At 42.9% G+C, this 23,712-nt stretch overlaps 1 protein-coding gene across 3 annotated transcripts in view; it reads right to left on the minus strand.

The window, feature by feature from the left end:
- The window catches only part of USP3 (ubiquitin specific peptidase 3), a 1,626,170-nt gene that overhangs the window by 670,936 nt on the left and 931,522 nt on the right, over positions 1–23,712 (minus strand). The gene's annotated exons all lie outside the window — the stretch shown is intronic.

The following is a 23,712-nucleotide window of genomic DNA, read 5'->3' on the forward strand; positions in this document are numbered from 1 at the left end:
AAGAGTCTTACCGTCCTGTTCACATCTGGCCAGTGTGCTTTTAACCTTGGGTCCAAACAATGAAGAGGCTTCGATGGGAGCACTGAGAAAGGAAGCCTTGAAGAGTTCCGTGAAATTACACAAGCGCATCCAGGCATGTCGTCTCAGAACAATGCCTGAACTCGCTGCTCCTTCTAATGCATGAGATATCAGGCGCATGGAGGAGTTAGATATTGATTCAATGGTGGCTAGCTGAGAGGCCACTTTGTCACGGATCTCATCAGACACAGCACCAGCCAAAGTTTCAGAGAGCTCAGAAATTAAATCTCTTTGAAGCCTGGTAAAGTGTGTCATATAGTTCAGGGACCTGATTGCAAAGGCCGCTGATGCAAAAGTATATTTCCCTATTCTGTCCAGAGCCCGGGACTCTTTGCTGGGCAGACGGACAGTCTGGCTTTCTTCTTCCGCCAGGTCCTTTTTAGTTGTGGCCGCCACCACCAAAGCATCTACAGGAAGACCTTTGGATCAGTGGGGATCAGTAGCAGGAGGGGACAAAATTTATCTGGCCTCTGGGGAATGGCCTCAAAGGTGTCAGGAGCCTTCCACGCACGCTGCATGACGAGCCGGACCAGTTCGTCAGCAGGTGGAGTAACCCAGGAGGTAGGGGGCCAGGGGAGAAAGGCCTGCAGGAACTCAGACTCTTCAGAGGTCGGGTTTGAGGGCTGTCAGTCACCTCTCTGTTTAAGAATTTCAAGAATATCACCAAAGGATACCTCAGAGGGTGAGCGAGTGGACCCTTCCCCATCATCAAAGTCTGTGTCTTCAGTAAGGGGTGTGCTTCCTCTTGCACGAGCTCTTTTTTGATGAACTTCCTCAGAGGGAGAAGCTGGGGAAGCCAGCGCAAAAGGGGTCTCCTGTGGGAGTACATCCTGAGGCCCTTGCACTCGGTGTCCGCTAGGAGCGACTTGTGTAAATTGCGGTCCAGAGGAAGGCGGTGAGAGTGATAGCACAGGATCACCAACTGACGCCAGAGCCTTCTCTATTAGCTGGAAGGCCGGTCCACCTGAAGAGGGGTGAGTGCCCAGGGCAGGGGCCACCCCTCTCCTAAGTGGCTCAGCCTGCCGACTCAGAGTCCCTGGATGGCTGTAAGACACCAAATTACGTACGCCACAGCTGACATCCTGGGTCATAGCAAAACTCTCCTGCCACAAAGGCAACTATGGTTTCTTACTGAGGTCCATACAGGGAACCGCAGAGGGGAAAGACTGCGCTATATCAAGGGGCTTCAAAGGCAATGAAGGAGGAGAATAAGTAGGGGTCCTTGGTAAAGGGTGATCACCTCCCGAGGAAGGATAGGTCCTGGGGGGCGTGATACCTCTGGACAAAAGCACTTGATCCACAAGATGCAACACGTCGTGTTCAGAGAGGCTTCTAGTGGATTTCACGGACACGGCTGAGGGGAGAGTCCGGTCAATCCAAAGACGAGCAAGCTGGGTGCTCACCTCGGAGGTCTGCACTGAAAACAACAGGACTTTAAAGGACTGAACTACAGGTGTCTGCACCGAGGAAATCATCGGTGCCGAAGTCATGGTCTGCATCGACGATAAGGTCGGTACCGAAGTGGTTGTCGGTGCTAAGGCTGGAACCAAAAAAAATCAGTGCCAATAACTGAATGTTCGGTACTGAGAGGGTAGTAGGTGCCGGGTAAGTTGTCGGAGCCAAAAAGGCAATGGGCGTCGAAAAATCCATCGACGTCATGATAGTCTGCATCGACTGGACAGTCGGTGCCGGTAAAGAAGTCTGAACCGAGGAGCCCCTCGGTACAGATATGGTAAAGGGCACGCTAGTCGGTGCCAAAGTCACAGATGTCTCCAATGGCCTTGGTGCCGAAGGTCTAGCTACTGAAAGCAAAACTGGAAAGCTTAGCTTTCTTGGGTATCAGTTCCTGGGGGTCCCCACACGGGACGAAGGAAGAGACTTGGCCTTTATATGTTCATCACTCTTTTTCTTATGGGATCATGGAGGGGTTGAAGCCTCCGACCCAGAAATAGCCTCTGAAAAAGGAGATTTAAGTAGCTCCATCAATATTAATTTATTTCTTCTCTCAATCAACGTCCTGTTAGAGAAATTCTTACAAATCCCGCAGGGCGGGTCAACTGTTAAAAGAGACGCACAGGGAATGTGCATATGAAGTAGGTAATTTATGGCCACAATCTAAACATCTTTTAAATCCTGGACTACCTTTTTTATCTGCCATGTTAGAAAAAAAGAAGGAAACCCAGAAAAAAATACCAGCAATGGTACAATAATTACCTGAAAGTAAGAATGAAAGGAAGTTTACCAACGATGGTAAAAAAAGAAATTACCTCGCGGTAAAGGTGGAGTAAAGGAATAGAAAAAAATTCAAGAAAGGATAGTCGTTAAATGCAATAAGGTAAGAGAAAACTATCTAAAAACTTTTCTGTGAGAAAAGGCTGTTTTAGAATTTAGAATGAAGAAAAATACTGTACTTAGCTCAAGGGAAGTAGCTTGACACAACCGAATGGCGATGTGGCAAATTAAATCTGAGGTAACAGGGAGAGGGGAATTCTGGGTAAGAGTTTTAGCTCGAGAGTTTGTAGCTGATGTGAGCTTGGAAGATGGCCGGCTTGCGATACCCACACATAAGGAATGAACGAGGATTAACAATATCAGATAGTTTTCAAAGTTAAAAAATTTAGTTCACACTTCGCTGATGGTTCATCAAATGGAGGTTGAGTCAAAGTTTGTTAAACTAAATTCAAATCCCACGATGGCACTGGATCTTTAAAAGGGAGTCGAAGAAGAAAGATGCTCCTTATAAAGGCCTTACAAAGTTTTGAAGAAGCTAAGGTGGAACGGTTTACTTCTATGTGAAAATTAGAAATGGCAGCCAGCTGTACTTTAATAGTCCAGGCACTAGCCTCTTCATTAAAAACTGTAGCTAAAAACTCAAGAACTGTAGGTACTGGTGCTGAAAAAGGATCAATGTCTTTCGGTTGTGCAAAAAAAAAAAAAAATTTTCCATTTACTTATGTAAATCCTCCTAGTGGTGCATGGTTTATGGGAAGACAAAAGAATGTGACGGACAGGGGAGGAGGGCCTGGGTTGGACAGGGGAGGAGAGCCTGGGTTGTCTAGCTATCAGTGGAAGTGGAGAAACCATGCAGTCAACTTTAGGCCTAAAATGTCCCAGTGATTCATGTCTATCGGGTGAGACAAGATGTCTGGAATTGATTCCAAAATTCATGGTGAGTGAACTAGATGAGGCCAAAGAAAGGGGAACCAAATCTGACAAGACCAATAATGGGCAATGAGGATGACTGTGCTCTTCATTTGAGATGCTTTCTGGAGAAACTTGGGGATTAGAGGAGTTGGGGGGGATTAGGCACACAGGAGATGGGGCAGCCAAATTTTGGAGGAGAGCATCTCTTAGTTATTCTCCCGGTGGGGGATCAGGGCAAAGAACTTGATGAGCTTGTTGTTGACGGTAGATGCAAAGATGTCACAGCAAGGTTGGCCTCATTGCTGTAACATCTTTTCCATAATTCATGTTTAGAGACCACTCATCAGGCAATAAAATAGAACTGCTCAACTTGTCTGCTACCCCAAATGTGCGCTATCAGAAATTGACAACATGAGATCACCCACTTCCACACACACACAGCTTCTCAACACAAGGGGTGAGATCTGATTCCTCCTTGCTTGCAGATGTTTCAGACCACTAATATACTGTCTGTCTGAACTGCAACAGTCCTAGAAGGAAGACAGTCTTGGAAGGTCTGCAACATTAGGAGTACTGCTTTCATTTCTAGGACATTGATAAGCATGCTGGCCTCTTCAGGGGACCAGGTGCCTTTGACCGTCTTTTCCAAGAAGTGCCCCCCATACCCAATTATGGAAGAGTCCATGGTCACTATCGCCTTGGGCTGAGGAACAATGAAGGGGTGGCCTTGTAAAATCTGATCTGAGTAAATCCACCACAAGAGGTAATATTTGCATACCTGAGTTATTCTGATTCCGGTGGACATAGGATGGTGCAGAATAGACTACCGAGTTGCTAGAGTCCACTGAAGAATTCTCATATGGTATCTTGCTAACAGAACTGAAACTATAGCAGTCAACATTGACCCAAGGCCTGGAGAATCAATCGAGCTGATAGAGAATAATTCTGTATTATCTTTTTGATTTGAAATCAAATAGTCTGTACCCTTGGTAAGGGAAAGGAGGCTGTCAATGATAATGTATTGAACAAGGCCCCCTATGAACTCTAATCCTTAAGATGTTTCTAGCTGAGATTTGTTGTTACTGATGGTAATTCTCAGGTGAGAGCACAGCTGGAGCACATAATCTTGTGCTTTACAGAAGATGCCTGGTTGGAGCAGTTATGAGCCAGTTATCCAAGTAACGAAATACCCGGAATCCCTGCAGTCTTAAGTTAGCTACAACTACTTCCATGCATTTGGTGAACACCCTGAGAGCTCTGGTGAGGCCAAAGGGCAGAGCTCTGAATTGGTAATGACTAGCTCCCAGCCACAAGTACAGATATCTTCTGGATCACCTGTTCATTTTTATATAATAGTACGCATCCTGAAGATCTACTGAGCATATCCAGTCATTCTTGGGCAGGAAAAGCAAAATGGACTGAACTGTGACCATCCGGAGCTTCATGTGCTGAACGGATGTGTTCAGACTGCTGAAATCCCAAATTGGTCTCCAGTCCCATTTTTTTGGGGGCACACAAAAAAAATCTTGAGTAGGTTTCAGACTGTTTTTGGTCTGAGGGGACCTCTTGGATGACTTTTTTCTAGCAACTTTGTTTTTTACTTCTAGTGCTGCTGTTTTCCTCTGAATGGGTAGAACATTGGGAAATCTGTTTACTGTTAAGGGGGGGTATTGTATAACCTCTGGAAATAATCCTCTGCACCTATGTATCTTTTGTAAACTCTAGCCAGGCTCTCTGGGTGCAGGGATAGACCACCCCCAACCTCCTCCAGAGGTGGACACTCAGGCCTCCTTTCAGAAGCACAGGAAGGGTCTGCCAGAGAAAGCATCTCCAGATTCTTGGTTCTACAGGCCTCCTCTGCTGTGAGGGGAGCATCTTCCATTAGAGTTCCCCTCTCTGCCCCAGGAGGGAACTATCTCCACATGGTTAAAAGAAAGGACCCTGGGACTTTCTGAACCATATTTTTTGTCCACCTCATTGATTCCCAGAGAAGATTTTTTTGAGGAGTCAAAAAATATATGCCCACTGCTGACAGGGTCTTACCATCCGGGTGACACCTGGATAGTGTGTCTTTAACCTTGGAGCCAAACAAAGAAATTCCATCAAAGAAAGCACCGACGAAGGAAGACTTTAAAGGCTCCACAAAATCACATAAGTGCATCCAGGCATGTCTCCTAATGGAAATGTCTGACCCACCACCCTTGAGATACCTTCAGTCGCATGAGAAATGAGCCTCATGGACAAATTTGAAACAGACTGTAGGGTTGTGAGGCAATGGAACTCTCTGCAACAGAAGTTATGGTTCCAGAGAGGGATTTAAGTTCCTTAATCAAATCACTCTGCAGTCTGGCGAAGTGTGCCAAATAATTCAGCGACCAAAGTGCAAAGTTTGCTGAAGCATATACATGCTTTCAAAATCTGTCACCCTGATAGGGGGATGAACAAAGGGACTCTGTTCTGTGAGTTCCTTTTTTTGTGGCCACCACTATGACCATGGCATCAACCAATACTCCTTTATTCCAAAACTCCCTGATAGGGGGATGAACAAAGGGACTCAATTCTGAGAGTTCTTTTTTTTGTGGCCAGCACTATAACCATGGCATCAACCAATACTCCTTTATTCCAAAACTCCCTACCTTTGGCTGGTGCCAGGATCCTGTCTAGTCTCTTGGGAGAGATCAAATTGATGAGGTCGTCAGGAAGCAGAATCACCCAGAGGACAGATGAGCCAGATGCAAAGGGCTCCTGTTGGTGGACCAGCCACCCCTATGCTTGAGGATCTCCAGGACATCCCCAAAGGATCAGTCATCAGACGGTGATCTTGGGGACCCTTCCCCCTCATCAAAATTGGTATTTTCCATGACAGACTCTTGAGGAGAGGCTAAGTACCTCCTTTTGCATGTTCTCTTCGTAGAGACTTTTTTGGCAGGATGTTCCAGAGAATTATTAGAAGATATGAGCACACCTTGGTGGGTAGCCTGGAGACTTTGGACTGGCTGTCCCTGCAGAGCAGAATGTTGAGGTTCAAGACACAAAGACAGATGAGTTTTGGAAGAAGGATTGGGGGGGGGTGTCCTTCCTCTAGGAGCAGAGAAAACTTTCTCCACTACCTCAAAAGCAGAATGCCCCGGAAAGAAAGAAGCAGACAGTCCTGAGAAGACATCCTTCTGGATTGTTGGCTCCTTCTGACCCAAAGGCAGAACACTAGAGGCAGGGGTCATAGATGAGCTGTACAATGCAGGAGAGACTGCTTCGACAACTTTGGGGTAGACTCCAACACCCCCAGATCCGGCAATGATGCTATAGCTCTGAGAGTCATCTGGTTCCAACACGCTCGGAGCTGGTCCACTAAGAGATGGTACTGGAGTGGAAGATATAATAACGATCTTCGTATCAGACATGGATGGCTCCGGAATTCTCAGAATCAAGTGCCCTGAAACGAAAGGTCGGATTGGAGAAGGAGCCAAAATAGGTGGAGAAGTACTGATAAAGGTGTCCGGACCTGATGAGGTAGGAGCCCTAAGAACTCCCATTTGAATTTGTGTGGACAGAAATGTCCTCATTATCTTATCCTCATCAGCTTTCGTCAAGATTCTGGACAAACGAGAAGAGGAAGCAACTGATGAGGTCCTGGAATGATAATGTCTCTCTAGGAAAGGAGATGGAAGGCAGGAGGGTATGGGATCTAGAGAGAAAACATATTGTGTCCGAGTGTGTGGAATCAGGCAATGCAGATTTGGCAACAGAAGCTGTTGGATCCAAGAGCTTTACCTTTGGATCCAATGAAGTTGGATCCGATAGTTTAGACAACTTAAGAGGTGGTTCTGCACTAGGATTAAAGGCCTTACATAATTCATAAGACACATTCAAATGGGCAGGAACTAGACAGTAAATGCACAAATCATGAGTGTCTGAAAAAGGAATTTTGTGGTCACAGGCTTTACATTTCTTAAAACCCTGATGTTTTTTTCAGCTATTCCGGGGATAAGAAAGGGAATTTTTTTTTTTTTTTTTTTTTTTAAAGAAAGAAAGAAAAGAAGAAAGATAAAGTGAAAAATGATCAATGATGGTAACTGAAAGAGCTACTGTAAAGGTGTAAGAAAGGAAAGAAAGTACCAACAATGGTAATAGCAGCTTACGCCAAAAAGTGGAGAAAGGGTAAGAGAGGACTATTACAGAGTATGAGGAAAAGGCTAAATATATATAGAAATCTATGTTTTACTCAAACTAACACCAAAGCTCGAGAGCTAAAAGCGACCACATCCATACGCGAAAGCACGAAACGAAATATGAGGTATGGTGGAGGGATTAGGGCATTATGGGTAAGGGAGGAGCTTGAGAATTTTCAGTATCCACTAGCTGTAAAAAGCATGTTACCTGCTATTCAAAATACTTAACAGGAACCTAGTTTGCCATTGACACCAAAACAGGGGCAATTATCAACTTACAGGGGTAGTTGAAAGCCATTACCTTTGGGCACAGAGTAAGAACTTGAAGTTTAATGCCAGTAAAACCAAAAGTATTACACTTTGGTTGTATTAATCCATGTTTTCCATATGCACTGGATAGTGTTACTTTAAGTAATGAGATCAATGGTAGGGATTTGGGCTTAATAGTGGATAATCAGGATTCAGTAGCTGCAGACATTTCCTGAAGCTACATCGCCGAATAAGCTGCATCAGCACTTTGCCGTAGTGCAAATTGGCTGAAAAGCATAGCCGCTGCATCTGTAATCTATGAACGGGCAGCTACAGCCGTACAGGATGTGTAACACATTCCTTCTCAGTCAAGGAATGCATTTATTTAATTATTTATTTATGACAACAAAATAAATAAATAATTAAATAAATGCATTCCTTGAGTGAGAAGAAGGAATGCGTTACACATCCTGTACGGCTGTAGCTGCCCGTTCATAGATTACAGCTGCAGCGGCTATGCTTTTCAGCCAATTTTCACTACGGCAAAGTGCTAATGCAGCCGTCTGGTTTCGGCGATGTAGCTCGCAGGGAAATGTCTTGTGAGCTACACGCTGGAATCCGGATAATCAATTAAGAAATCAGAATAATCTTACACTGGTCATTAAGAAGTGTTATGCAAAATCAGTGCTCTTATGAGTAGCATTTCAAGTTGTGACGAGAGAGTTTTGGCTCCCATCTATAATGCCGTTGTGCCTCATATAAAATATTGTGGTGCTGCTTGTGTTGCATCAGAAGTATTACACTAAAAAGACAGATGGAGATAAACATCTAAGTTATAGTAATCAACTGGAGAGACTGTCTCTATTAAAAATGGTATAGGCTGGTTAGAGGTGATCTTACAACTGGGTATAAATGTATGAACAATATTGCTATGCTAGCTTCTTTTGGTATGGAATTAAGTAATCACAGGCATGGTACTAGGAATAATACATCTGTGAAAAATTCTACTTATAATACAAATCTGGGGAAACAATGTCTCCACCATGGGGCCAGTAAATTATGGAATAAATTACCATCTGGCTATTAGAAAAGCTTTTGGTCTTGACAATCTCAAAGCTGATTCAGATAAATGGTTTGGTGATAGGGTCTATGGAGCTTGTTAAGGCACATTCATTCAAGGTCACTGTTAAAGCCCTGAGTTTGGGTTATACTGAACAGTGAACCTTATGGCAATAATATTTGTGGAAGTAAAGCTGTGAGTAGTCCTACAGGTTGTGTCAGGTAGACTGCATTAAGATATATGGTGACACAAATATTATAGCAAGTAAAGCAAAATTAAGCTTCCAAGACATTGTCTACTACTGCTTACTGTGAGTATGAACTTAATTATGACCTAGCTTAAACATGGACTACTTTGTAGAAACACTCTTGGTAAACAAAATAGCTACAGTTAGAGTTTTAATACAAAGGTATGAATGGAATTGCCTGTAGAGTCAAAGTGATACTGGGACTGCTGATGTGAGGAGAAACTAAGCTAAAAGTGGGTTTGGAACAGTTAGGTTAAAAGGCATGGATCAAGGGATGGATGTGGAATTGGGAGTGGGAGAGGAGAGAAGCTGGCAGCAGCTCCCATGAGTGGGAATGGGTGGGGAATTGGGGAGAGGAAAGAGAATGAAATGGGCAGCTGCAAGTAGCAAAAGCACCTGGGCAGGTAAACCACAGCTAGGATTGACAACCGTGACTATCTACCAAAATGGGGAGACTAGACCTCCTCAAAATAAGGAGATATATTTAAGCAGCAAAACTAAGGGCAGTGTACAACATAATTATGGAAGGATGCCAAGTGAGATGGAGTACTATGCTGAAGGCATAAGAGGAGTGCTGGGATTTTATTAGCTGTGAAGAATCAGCTAGATGGGCCCTAACAAAATGTTGGATTAAACAAGTCATGATTTGGGCTAAATAATTAGCTGGGTCTTTAAGGAAATACTTGCTCAGGAATAGAGGAAAAATCCCCTATTTAAAAAAAACTCACACTCCCATTTAATCCACAGCCATGGAATCCTTATCTGAGGGGTGGAGTGAGAAGCTGTCTTCAGAGTGCCTTCTCTTGGTGGTGACCACTACCACAATTCAAGTCTGCAAGGTGGGCTTTACTCCAGTAGGATCTGTCCTTGGGAAGCTGGACGATTTTATTTAATTTCCTATGGAATGGCTCAGCAACATTTGGCTCTCACCATGCCCTGCCAACAATGAGCTCAATCACACAGTTAGTGACAGAGAGACCACTTACGCTGTAGGTGAGACAGCAAAAAAGCATCTTGCAGGAACTCTTACTCAAGGGAGGTGGGGTCTACAGGCCATGATCTTCTCCATCGAATTAGATCCACAATGTCATCAAATGTGGGACACTCAGGAGAGGATTGTAGGAAATCCAATTTTATAGTGAGAGACTTGCCAACAGTCAAGGTACCTCCTTAGGCTCATCCTTTTTCTTAGAATGCTCAAAGTGTACTCGTTTCATCTTTCAGATGAGGAAACTTCCACAGCAGGATCTATGGATGCTCCTCAGTGCTCGGTCCTGCCAGGATAAGGGTGAAAGACCCAAGGTCTCAAAAACTGAATGGTGCCAATGGGTAGAAACAATGCAGAAGGTGCCTTCCAACAACTGATACCATGGGGTTGCCTTGGAACCATTTCAGCAAGCTTAGGTTTTAGTGTTAAAAGTGCCTGTACTAAAGTCACTGGACCCATTGTTAGTACTGACTTCTACAAAGTTAAAGCCGATGTGAAGTTGCTGAAGCTGAAACCCATTATTACACATGGTGCTGATGAAGGTTTTGCCAAAAAGGCTCAAAAGCAGACTTTGATGACACCATAACTGGCAATAATGGGATCAATCTATCTTCTTCCTATCTTTGCAAAAAACAGTCACAATATTATTCATATCTGACTATTACCTTCACTTTAACAAACAACGTGGTTTTGATCTAGTCTGGGAACCTAAACAGCCCTATGGACCTTAACTGATGATATCAGACAACTCCCAGGTGCCATTTTTATTAATTTGAGAAAGGCATTCGATCTAGTAGATCATAATCTACTTCTACACCATCTGCCTGATACAGATATTAGCACATGTGCCCAACCTTGGTTCTAAGGCTATCTGTGTAATCAACGCATGTTAAAGTTCTTTTCTCTTTCCACTAGCCAATCTGAATCAAGAGATTCCACAGGAATCCATTTCAGCACACTTTTCTCCATATATATATATATATATATATATATATATATATATATATATATATATATATATATAGTTACCAAAAAGTCCAGCACTCAACGTTTATCAAGTAAACAGCCGTTTTGGAAAAAAGGCTTTATTAAGCCATGCAGTCTGCCCCACAGACCGGTTTCGCTTCAACTAAGCATCATCAGTGTGTAAAGACAGTGACGCAAATGCGCAATTTATAAATACACACACACCATGTTACAGATCTCATCTGTTAAAGATACAGTCACCCAAGATAATCTCACCAGCATAATACATCAAGATAAAAAACAAAACCTACTATTTAATGCAAATACAAAACTAACAGCTGGCAATATATCTACTATATACATAAATATATGTAGATATAACCAAAAAACAAAAAAACAAAAACAAAAACATTTACCACTGGTCATTTAGACCTGGCTTAAATAAAGCCCCCAAATTAACTATCCACCTACGTTCTTTGGTTGTTAATATTTTATGCCTAACTGCCTCAGGTTTATTTGTATCCAAAACTTTGTCTATCCCTACAAATACAAAATGTGCCTTTGGGTGGACTAAAATATGCTTATATAATGCACTTCGCATTCTCTTACACTTAACATCGCTAATGTGAGTGGCTATCCTTTGTTTTAAAAGACAGGATGTCTGTCCAGCATAAAAGGCGCCACACCGACATATAGCCATGTATACCACCCACGATGTATTGCAGGTAACAAAGCAGCGAATGTCATACACCTTACTAGTATTGCTTGATGTAAATGTTGTGGTTTTAGACATCATTATACAGTACTTGCAGTGTCCACAATATGTACTTCCCTTTATTGATGTATTCAATTCTTTTGAAGTCACTCCTCTCTTATAATGTGACATATACTCACCAATAGATTTACCCCTCCTATATCCAAACTGACATCTATTGTCCAAAATGGTTGACAAATATGGGTCATTATGTAAAATAAACCAATGCCTATCAATAATTTATCTAATTAAATATATATTGGTAGCATGAGTGGTGATAAATCTAATATTATTAGACTTATGTATCAGTTGTTCTTGATCCTGTAAAAGTAGATTCCTATCTGATGTCCTCATTGTTTCCTGAGCCTGTTTAATCACTCTTCTTTGATAACCCCTAGCTTGAAACCTAGATGTTAAATCTTGTTCATATTGTTTGTATTCCCTTTCATCAGAACATATAGTTCTAATCCGCTTGAATTGTGCCTTGGGTATATTCTTGATAGTATGGGGAGGGTGACAGCTATTCGCATGCGGTATAGAATTTTTTGAGAATGGTTTTCTATATAAAGATGTAGTTACTGTACCATCAATAGTTTTGGTAACATTAACATCTAGATAATCTATAGTAAATAGATCTAATCTCCCAATAAAGACTATACCATACCTGTGAATTTAAATAGGCCTTAAAGCTCTCCCATTCTTGTATACTACCCTCCCATATCACCCAACAATCGTCGAGATAACGATGCCACATATTAAGATGCCCCGAAAAAGGAAATTGGTCATTGTATATATATATTTCCTCCAGGTAGCCCATAAAAAGGTCGGCATATATGGGGGCAAATGTTGCCCCCATAGCTGTACCTTTAACCTGTAAGTACCATTGATTATTGTATTTGAATGCATTGTGTTTAAAACCAACTGTAACAAAGATACTAGAAACTTCATCTCAGACTGTGTATATAACCCTGATTTCTTCATCCAATAGTCCACTGCCTCTATTCCCCCTGAATGTGGAATACTAGTATAAAGTGACTGAACATCTAGTGTTCCTAATCGGCTTTGAGTGGACAATTGTAGGTCATCTATCAGTTGTAAAAACTGCTTAGTATCTCTGAATCTAGCTTTTACTTCTAACAGTAAAGGTTTTAACTTGCATTCAAGGTACTCAGATAATGGTTCCGTTAATGAACCTCTGCCTGACACAATGGGTCTACCTGGAGGTTCATGTAATGTTTTATGTATTTTTGGTAACAAGTAAAAATACTGAAAAGTTGGGCTGTCAACCTTAAGCTGTTCAACCAACTCAGTACTGACCAAATTCTCATGTAAAGCTTGTAATAGAAAGTGGTCTATGATAGTCTTAAACTCTACCATCGGATCCTTCTGCAAAGGGCAGTAGAAATTGGGATCACCCAACTGTTTATTAACTTCAACATCATATTGTGTTTTGTCCCAAATAACCACTGCACCTCCTTTGTCTGCCTCAGTAATCACCACTTTGGAATTCTGTGTCAATTGGACCATAGCCTCATGTTCATCTTTTGATAAGTTATGATTCATATTCCTAAAGATTTCAACATGTTTAATTTGTAACTCTTTCAACACCATTTGTTCAAATATTTTCACACTGCTATTGTATGCTGGTGAAAAATTAGATTTTTTAAAAATAAAACCACAACTGCTCGGTACTTGAGATTTAACCTGTTGATTAGCAAAGTAACATTTCAAATTAATATATATAAGTCCACTTTGCAATTTCGAAAGCCCAAAATCTCTGAGATGGCATATTTAAGTTGCAGGGGGTGTGGGGGGTGCAGGGGGGGCTTGCCCCCCTGCAAAAACAGCTTTTAGTCTTTTTATTGTTTTTTATTTTTTTACTTTATAATTTTGAGAATCCAAAATCTCGAGTTTCTCGGATCGGTATTTTGAAACTCGAGATTTTGGGCTTTTGAAATTACAAAGTGGACCCATATATGTGTTTTATATATATATATATATATATATATATATATATATATAGATATATATATATATATATATATATATATATATATATATATATATATATATATATATATATATATACACACACACACACACACATATACATACAGCGGATATAAAAAGTGTACACACCCCTGGTAAAATGCCAGGTTTTTGTGATATAAAAAAATTAGACCATAATAAATCATTTCAAAATTTCTCCCACCTTTAATGTGACCTATAACCTGTACAATTCAACTGAAAAACAAACAAATCTGTTAGGGGAAAAAATATAAAAAATAAAAAACGTACAATACACTGGTTGCATAAGTCTGCACACCCTTAAACTAATACTTTGTTGAAGCACCCTTGATTTAATTACAGCACTCAGTCTTCTTGGGTACACACCTGTCATCAATTAGAGAGACTCTGACTAACCCCAAATAAAGTTCAGCTGTCCTAGTAAGATTTTCCTGACATTTACTCAGTTGCCTGCTAGAGCAAAAGCTATGGTTCGCAGAGAGCTTACAAAACATCAAAGTGATCTCATTGCTGAAAGGTATCAGTCAGGAGAAGGGTATCAAAAAAATTTCCACCGCATTGGATATACCATGGAACACAGTGAAGAGAGTCATCAAAAAGTGGAGAAAATATGGGGCAGCAGTGATGCTGCAAAGAACTGGACGTCCCTCCAAAACTGATGAAAAGACAAGAAAAAAACTGGTCAGGGAGGCTGCCAAGAGACCTACAGCAACACTATAAGAGCTGCAGGAATTTCTGGCAAGTACTGGTTGTGTACTACATGTGACAATTTCCCATATTCTCCATATGTCTGGATTATGGGGTAGGGTTGCAAGACGGAAGCCTTTTCTTACACAGGAAAACATCCAGGTCAGCTAAAATTTGCAAAACAATATATCTAGTGTCCATATAAACATGTGGGAAAATGTGTTATGGTCTGCTGAGACCAAGGTTGAACTTTTTGGCCACAATTCCAAAAGGTATATTTGGCGCAAAAACAACACTTCACATCACCAAAAGAACACCATCCCCACGGTGAAGCATGGTGGTGGCAGTATCATGCTTTAGGGTGGCTTTTCTTTTCTTCAGCTGGAACTGGAGCTTTAGTCAAGGTGGAGGGAATTATAAACAGTTCCAAATACCAGTCACTTTTGGCCCAAAACCTTCAGGTGTCTGCTAGAAACTGAAGATGAAGAGGAATTTCACCTTTCAACATGACAATGACCACAAGCATACATCCAAATCAACAAAAGAATGGCTTCGCCAGAATAAAATTAAAGTTTTGGAATGGCAGAGCCACAGCCCAGATCTAAATCCAATAGAAAATCTGTGGGGTGACCTGAAGAGGGCTGTGCACAAGAGATGCCCTTGCAATATGACAGATTTGGAGCACTTTTGCAAGGAAGAGTGGGTAAATTTTGCCAAGTTAAGATGTGCCATGCTGATAGACTCCTACCCATTGAAGGCTGAATGCTGTAATTAAATCAAAAGGTGCTTCAACAAAGTAGTAGTTTAAGGGTGTGCACAGTTATGCAACCAGGTTATTGTACATTTTTTATTTTTTTATACTTTTTCCCCTAAAGGATTTGTTTGTTTTTCAATTGAATTGTACAGGTTATAGGTCACATCAAAGGTGGGAAAAGTTTTGAAATGATTTATTGTTTCATTTTTACATCACAAAAACCTGACATTTTAACAGGGCTCTGTACACTTTTTATACCCACTATACATAGCATATGCTTGTCTTTGATGGCCCTAATGGTGAGTTGGTAACGTGTGGCAACAAGTCCATCATTTAAAGTGGACAGACTGGATCATGCAAAACACATTCTGATTTTTTTTTTTGGCGTGTGTGGGTGGGTTTCAGTACCTCTAAGTACTTTCATACTTCCTTAATGTTGGCTAGGATGTATGTGGGTCAATGCAAGGTGTCAGAGGTGTAATGAGGGAGATCTGTGGAAGTGTGTACATTTCTTGAGCTGTACTAAACTGAGTGCATTTACGAAGGAAGTTGAACAGATGTTCAGAAAGGTAATGGGACAAACAGAACTGATGACTTATTGTTCATATCTGTTTGGTAGATAAAATGGATGGAGACATTTAGTACAAGCTTATATTAAGTTTGTTAATGTTAGCAAGTAAAAAGTCTATAAGAAGTGGAAGACCAAGAAGATTCCACATGGAGTGGAAGAAAAGTACAGTTTTGTACCTACCATAAATGTAGATGTCCGAACAGGTTAGCATCTGCAGTCATAACAAATGGGTTGTCCTGTCGTCAGGCAGCCCTTCGGTCGGCCGGATTCCAAAGTCTGGGTCCGGCTTCGGCTGATGTTGCACTTCACCCGACGTCATCTCTGCTGGTCTTCGGGTATAAAGGCATCAGCCAACGCCATTTTCCTCAGTGTTTCTTGCCCCAGATGCCAGTTGCCCTCTTGGAAAGCTAAATTTTGGATAAATGCCAATGTTTCAAAAAAGTAGAAGGCAAACACAAAAAATAAGCATGTATGTACATATATACAAACAAATACACCATAAGAGACTCCCCCCCAGCTAGCTAATAGGAGGGTAAATACCCTAGGAGTACCACAGAGGGGAAGGAGGGTGGGTAATCCTGACTGCAGATGCTAACCTGTTCGGACATCTACATTTATGGTAGGTACAAAACTGTACTATGTCCTTCAAGGTAGCATCTGCAGTCATAACAAATGGGTAGAATACCATAGCCAACTAGGGGTGGAGGAAGAAAAATTATGGTGTAGTTAAGATCCCTTGCAGTACAGCAGTGGCAAACCCTGCTCGGGATCTAGAGTATAGAGGTAAATTATAATGCTTGGCAAATGTATGCACGGAGGTCCAAGTAGCCGCCTCAATAATGTCCTTGGTTGCCACTCCTCGTAAGAAAGCTGTGGCTGTGGTAGTGGCTGTAGCCCTTGTAGAATGAGGTCTTATGTTCTGTGGAATTGGTTTTCCATGGTAGGAGTAACAGAATCTTATGCAATTTCCTATCCATTTGGAGATTGTCTGTTTGGAAATTGCTTTTCCTTCCCTTCCTGTTGCATAGGCTACTAAAAGCTGGTCAGTTTTTCTGTTACCTTTGGTTCTGTCCAGGTAGTAGCATAACTGTCTATGTACATCCAAGGTATGCAGCAGTCTTTCCCCCCTGTTCTGTGGATTGGGAAAGAAGGTGGGTAGGTGGATTGCCTGGTTTAAAGACACTCTGGATACCACCTTAGGCATAAATGTAGGATTAGTTCTCATGGAGACCCTGTCTTGATGGAAGATTAGGAAGGGTTGTACTGCCATTAAGGCCTGTAGTTCCGAACCCTCCTTGCTGAAGTAATTGCCAGTAGGAAAGCAGTTTTCCATGATAGGTGTTGAAGATCTGCTGTTGCTGCTGGTTCAAATGGAGGGAGTGTCAATTTTTCTAGCACAAAGTTCAAGTCCCATGCTGGTAATGGTGGTTTCCTAGGAGGTTTTACATTCTTGATCCCTCTGAGGAACTGCCTGAGTAGAGGATGCAAAGACATGTGGATCGAAGCTGTATTCTGCTGAAATAGCTGATGCATGTATCTTGATGGAGGAATAAGACAGGCCTGTATGTAGAAGCTCTGCCAAGTACTCCAGGATGTTAGCAATATCTATGTTCGACACATCTTTTCCTCTTTCAGTACTCCAAATTACAAACCTTTTCCATTTTCCTGCATAGTTCCTTCTTGTTGAAGGTCTGCGGGCTTCAAGGATAATGTCTTTAACCCTTTGGGATAGGTCTGGGTTAGTTGCTGCTATGTGATGTTCCAGGCAGTCAGTTGCAATGTTTTTAGGTTTGGGTGCATGATGTTGTAGTTGTTCTGAGTTAACATCAAAGGCATCAGGGGTATTGACCACATTCTCCACCGAGACATGCTCCTCAGCAATGGGTACCAGTGTTGTCTTGGCCAATTCGGAGCTATCAGGATTATCCTTGGACGTTCCTCTTTGATTTTCAGTAGTACCTTGTGCATCAAAGGAAGAGGTGGAAATGCATATGCTGTCAGGCCTTTCCAACTGAAGGATAGAGAGTCCACCTTCCATGCAAGTGGGTGGCATGTCCTTGTGCAGAATTTTTGAGCTGGTGATTGAGTGGGGATGCGAATAGGTCTATTTGTGGCATTCCCCATTTCTTTGTGATGGCCTTGAAGATGTCCGGGTGTAGCATCCATTCGTGAGCATCCGAGGTGGTTGTGCTTAACATGTCTGCTAGGGTGTTTTCTTTTCCCGGCACAAACATTGCCTGTAACTGGATGTTGTAGCTCAGAGCCATATTCCAAAGGTCCAGAGTCATTCTGCATAGGGGGTATGAATGAGTGCCTCCTTGTTTGTTGATGTACCACATGACTGTGGTGTTGTCTGTCCTTATCATTAAATGGCCTTCTCTGAGGAATGGTCTGAATTTCTGTATTGCTAGTTTTACTGCCAGCATTTCTTTTTGGTTTATGTGTAGGTGCAGCTGGTCTTGAGTCCACAATCCTTGTATGCATTTGTCCAATATGTGCGCCCCCCAGCCTAGGTCTGAGGCGTCCGTTGTGATGGTTTGGCTTGCTTGAAAGTTGTGGAAGGGTAAGCCTGGGTTTGACTGGCATGCTTGAGCCCACCATAGGAACTCCTGTTTCAGGCATGGGATTAGTGGGATTTCGGTTTCTAAGCTGTGCCTGTGTTGAGACCATAAATTCTTTAGGTACCACTGTAGCTTTCTCATATGCAGTCTGGCATGTGGGACCAAGATTATGCATGATGCCATGAAGCCCAAGGCCTGCAGTACTTTTCTTGCTGTTAGTTTGTTCTGCTTTGTTAATGCCAAGAAGTAAAGAGGGAGTTGTTTTTGTTTTTCCGCAGTTAGGAATGCCATTTGTTTTACTGTGTCCAAATCCGCACCCAAGAATGTTCTTGTTTGGGATGGTATCAGTCTTGACTTTTGTAAATTGACTGTGTATCCCAGGGCTTGTAGTAAGCAAATGACTCTTTGTAGATCTGTTGTCAGCCTGCTTTTGTTGCCCGCTTGTAACAGGCAGTCGTCCAGGTATGGATAAATTTGTATTCCCTGTAGCCTGCAGTGAGCGATTACTGATGCCAGGCATTTTGTGAATACTCTGGGCGCAGTAGATAAGCCAAAAGGCAATGCTGAGAATTGATAATGCTCTGATCCTGTAAGAAATCTGAGGTATCTTCTGCAATTTGGTCGTATGGGGACGTGCAGGTATGCCTCCTTGAGATCTAGAGTTACCAGCCAACACTCCTTGCCCAGCATGGGAAGAAGTTGCTGTAGGGTCAGCATTTTGAATTTTGGGACAATGATGTATGTGTTTAAGACGGACAGGTCGAGAATAGGTCTCCAACTTTTCTCTTTTCTTGGTACTAGGAAGAGTCTGGAGTAGAATCCTTTGCCCTGTTCTGTTATTGGTACTCTTTCCACAGCTCTCATCTTTGTTAATTCTGCTATCTGCTTTAGAGCTTCTGTTTTTGATTTGGAGGTAGGTTTGGCATTCCTCTTTTACTGGTAAGGTGTGGAAGTGGAACCTGTAGCCTTGGTCTATGGTTTGCAAAATCCACTTGTCTTTTGTGATACAGTGCCAGTTTTCGAAAATAAGGCTAACTTTCCGCCTAAAGGTGCTGCTATTTGCTCCCTGGTAGGCGTGTCAGAGCCAAGTCACTGTGATTGTCCTGTTGTAGTGGCAGTGGTTGTGTCTGTGCTTCGTATTGCCTTGCCACTCTCGGTCCTCTGTAGGCACCTCCTCTGGATTGATTTCTGCCTCTAGAGCCGCCTATTCCTGCCTCTTTGGGATTTTGAGGAGTCTGGAAAGGACCAATTTTGGCAGGCCAGTTCCTGCTAAACCTTGGGGCTGAACCTGTAAGAAATCCTTAACTGTTTGTACAGATTTTGCCTTTTCTTCCATTTTCTTCATTACTTGCTGAGCAGGTGTACCAAATAGACTGGCCTTATCCATAGGAGCATCTAACAGCTTTGCTTTAACATGATCCGCAAGACCTGTTCTTTCAACCATGCATGCCTTCTTATCACTGTGCCAGTCATGGCTGATCTAAATGAAGCCTCCAGTGCATCATAGCCACATTTTAAAGAATGGTTACTAACCTGTTGGATGTTATTCACCATTTCTAAAACATATTTCTTATCTAAGGAGTCATCAGAGGACAGCTTCTTAGTTAACTGATCAAGCATAAACTCTTGGTATTGGATCATATGAAACTGACAGTTTAAAGCTCTAGCTGAGAGAGTAGCAGAGGTGTAAACTTTTTTTCCCCATCTCTCCAAGGACCTGGATTCCCTTTCAGAAGGAGTAGGGTTTTTTGCTGAGGTCGAGGCTACTGCCTTAGGCCCCTGGGATATAGTCTCAGGATCTGCAAGTGGGGCCTTGTATAGGTGGTGATGAGTGTCTGGCACCCTGTAAAATCTATCTGGTTTGGCAGGGGCTGGAGGTAAAGTATCAGGAGCAGTGCAAACATCATTAAATGCATCATCCACAACAGGCAGTACTGGAGGTATAGCTAAGGGCCTATGTTGTGGTAAGTGCAGAAATGTCCTAAGCCTTTTTCTTGAATCTGAGAAATCTTGTCCCTGCCATTGGAATTGTTCTCTCATGGCATGTAGGGTTTCCCCAAAGGAAAATTCCTCTGGCGGAGAGGCAGATGGAATGGATTCTTCAGCATCGGAATCTTCATATGTAGACAAAGGAGCCTCTGGCTGGTCTGTAATGTCTGAGTCATCCGCAGAATCATCAGAGGACACTGGCTCGGGGGGCTCTGCTCTAGATCTCTTTTCTGGTGGCTGAGAGGCCCTGTCTGGGTGAGATTGGGATCCCCTAATTAAGGATATTAAATCCTCTGCCAGAGTAAGCATTTGAGAACTAGAAGTGGGCCTGTGTGAGGGGGGCTTAACAGGCACTGATTTAACAGTTTTGGTTGCTTTAGCCCTGGTAAAGGCCTTAATAGACATGGCTGCAGGAGGCCTAGCAGCACCACGTGCTGGGGTAGAGACATCCAAAGGGATGGTGTCTGATAAATCACTAGGAACCACAGTAGTAGGCAAAACTTCTGAGGCCGATTCAACTAAGGTAGCAGGAGCCTCAGTAGTAGTCATGGATTCGGCTGAAGATTGACCATTTTTCTCGGTTTCGGCCGAAACCGAGACACTCGCGGCTTGCTTAACCGTGGTTTCGGCCGAAACCGCGGACCGCGAGTGTCGGTCTTTTTCTTTGCGTTTTTTAACAATTTGGGTAGTCGGAGGATCCGACGGCATAATGTACGCAAAATCTGAGCCGAAAAACTGTTCAGCAAACTCCGACCGACGCCTAAGCGTTCATCGGTTGAAGGAAGCACAGGCCGAACAGGCTGCTACGTCGTGGTCTGGGCCTAAGCAAGGCAGACAGTAAGAGTGGAAATCTTTATGAGGTATTTGTTTCCCACAAGTTAAACAGTTATTGACTTTTTCTGACATCGGCTGAGGCAAGAAAGAGTCCCCAACGGGTACTTAGCTTGTTAGAAGTCTTCAAGTAGTATTTCGTAGTAGTAATCTCTGGATCTGACCGACCGGCACTTGCGAACAGCTTCTGCTTCGGGCGCCACGCGGCAAGAAAGACTGAGGAAAATGGCGTCGGCTGATGCCTTTATACCCGAAGACCAGCAGAGATGACGTCGGGTGAAGTGCGACATCAGCCGAAGCCGGACCCAGACTTTGGAATCCGGCCGACCGAAGGGCTGCCTGACGACAGGACAACCCATTTGTTATGACTGCAGATGCTACCTTGAAGGACATCAAGTTATCAGAGAAGTTAACTCCATGGTGTTGGAAGTAGGGGAACAAAAATGCAAATAAAAATATGAAAAACACTACCCCTCTTCCAGGATTTAGCAGTGGGAGTAGCAGACCCAATAGCAGAAAGGAGGATTTGGGAAAGTACAGTTGTGTACACTTACCATAAATGTAGATGTTCAAGTGTATTCATTGTTGCAGTCATCACATTTTGGTAGATTCCCAAAGCTAAGGATGGGAGGAGGAATTTAGATAGCATTAGGACCAGCAAGATTGCAGTGGCAAAACCAGCTCTGGATTTAGATAAAACTGGCAAATGGTAATGCTTGGTGAAAGTATGTACAGAACTCCAGGTGGCAGCTTCTAAGATGTCTCTAGTAGGGACACCTCTGAGAAAGGCTGTAGAGGTAGATGCAGCCCTGGTTGAATGGGGTCTAATCCCCCTGTGGGATAGGTTTTTCCATGGTGCTTATAGCAGAAATGAATGCAATGGCCTATCCACTTAGAAATGGTTTGCTTTGGAATAGCTGTCCCCTCTGCCCTTGCAGCAAATGCCACCAGCAGTTGTCGATTTCCTTTGAGGTTTAGTCCTCTCCAAGCAAAATCTAAGTTGTCTGTGCACAACTAAGGAGTTCAGTATCCGTTCCCCTTTGTTCTGTGGGTTAGAAAAGAAGGTTGGCAAATGAATGGATTGATTAAGAGCCACACTGGATACCACCTTGGGCATGAAGGAGGGATTGGTCCTGAGGGACACCCTGTCCGCATGAAAGATGATAAAAGGCTCCACTGCCATAAGGGCCTGTAATTTGGATACCCTTCTTGCTGAAGTGATATCTAAAAGGAAAGCTGTTTTCCAAGAAAGGAATTTTAACTCTGCACTTGCAGCTGGCCCAAAAGGAGAAAGAGTGAGCTTTTCCCAATACAAAATTAAGGTCCCAGGCTGGAGTTGGGCTCTCCTGGGTGGTTTTAAGTTTCTGGCCCCTCTGAGAAACTGCTTGAGCAGTGGATGAGAAATGAGAGGTGGTTCTGTGTTGTAATGAGCTGAAATGGCTGAGGCGTGAATTTTGATGGAGGAAAAAGGAAAGGCCCTTGTGAAGCATCTCAGTTAAGTATTGAAGAATCTGAGGTAAATTGGGCACTGCTGTGGCCATCCTTTGAGTTTGGTTCCAGGCACAGTATCTTTTCCATTTTTCAGCATAAGATTTTCTAGTACTAGGCCTCCTTGCCTCCAAAATGACATCCAACACTTGGTTACTGAGGGATGGTAACGGAGAGACTAGGTAATTAGCCAGTCTGCCAGGTTCATGGTTTGAAGCTGGGGGTGCAGAATCTGACTCTCCTGCTGTGAGAGCAGGTTAGGGGTCTGAGGCAGATGCCATGGGGCTAGCAGTGAAACATTGAGCAAGAGGGGGTACCAGTGTTGGCGTGGCCAGTCTGGTGCAATCAGCATCATCCTTGGTTTGTCCTGTTTGATCTTTAGTAGTATTTTGAAGAGGAGAGGCAGAGGAGGAAAGGCAAAAACTGATAAGATTTTTCCAGCTGAAGGACAGAGCATCCACTTTTCAAGCTTGTTTGTGGGGAGTCCTTGTGCAGAATTTGTCCAACTGGTAGTTCTGAGGGGAGGCAAACAGGTCTACATCTGGCCTTCCCCATTTGTTTATCAACATGTTGAAAGTCTTTGGTTCCAGTTTAGAATTGTGTGGGTCCATGAGATTTCTACTTAGTTCATCCGCCAGTGTATTTAGTTTTCCTGGCAAGAATTGAGCCTGTAGATGCACTTGGTAGCTCAAGGCTGTGTTCCACAGAGCCATGGCTAGTCTCCAGAGGAGGTAAGAATAGGCACCCCCCCGTGCTTGTTTATGTACCACATAACGGTGGTGTTGTCCGTCTTTGCCATTAACTGTCCTGGAAGAATGTGGTCCTTGAAGGCTGTCAGAGCATTCTGTACAGCTAACATTTCTTTTTGATTGATATGCAGGTGCATTTGACTTGAGTTCCATTTGCCCTGAATGCACTTCCCTGCCAGATGAGCCCCCCATGCATAGTCTGATGTGTCTGTTGTTAGGGTTTGGGCGGCAGGGGGTAGAGTGAATGGTAGTCCCTTGTTTTGGTGGCAGGCTTCTGCCCACCAAAGGAATTCTAACCGTAGGCAAGGTATGAAAGGAATCATTGCTTCTAGATCCGGAGAATGTTGGCACCATAGGCTTTTTAGATACTATTGTAGTTTCCTCCTATACAGTCTTGCA

Source organism: Protopterus annectens, chromosome 7.part0, assembly GCF_019279795.1.
Source record: "Protopterus annectens isolate FY-2018-M chromosome 7.part0, PAN1.0, whole genome shotgun sequence".
Taxonomy (NCBI): domain Eukaryota; kingdom Metazoa; phylum Chordata; order Ceratodontiformes; family Protopteridae; genus Protopterus; species Protopterus annectens.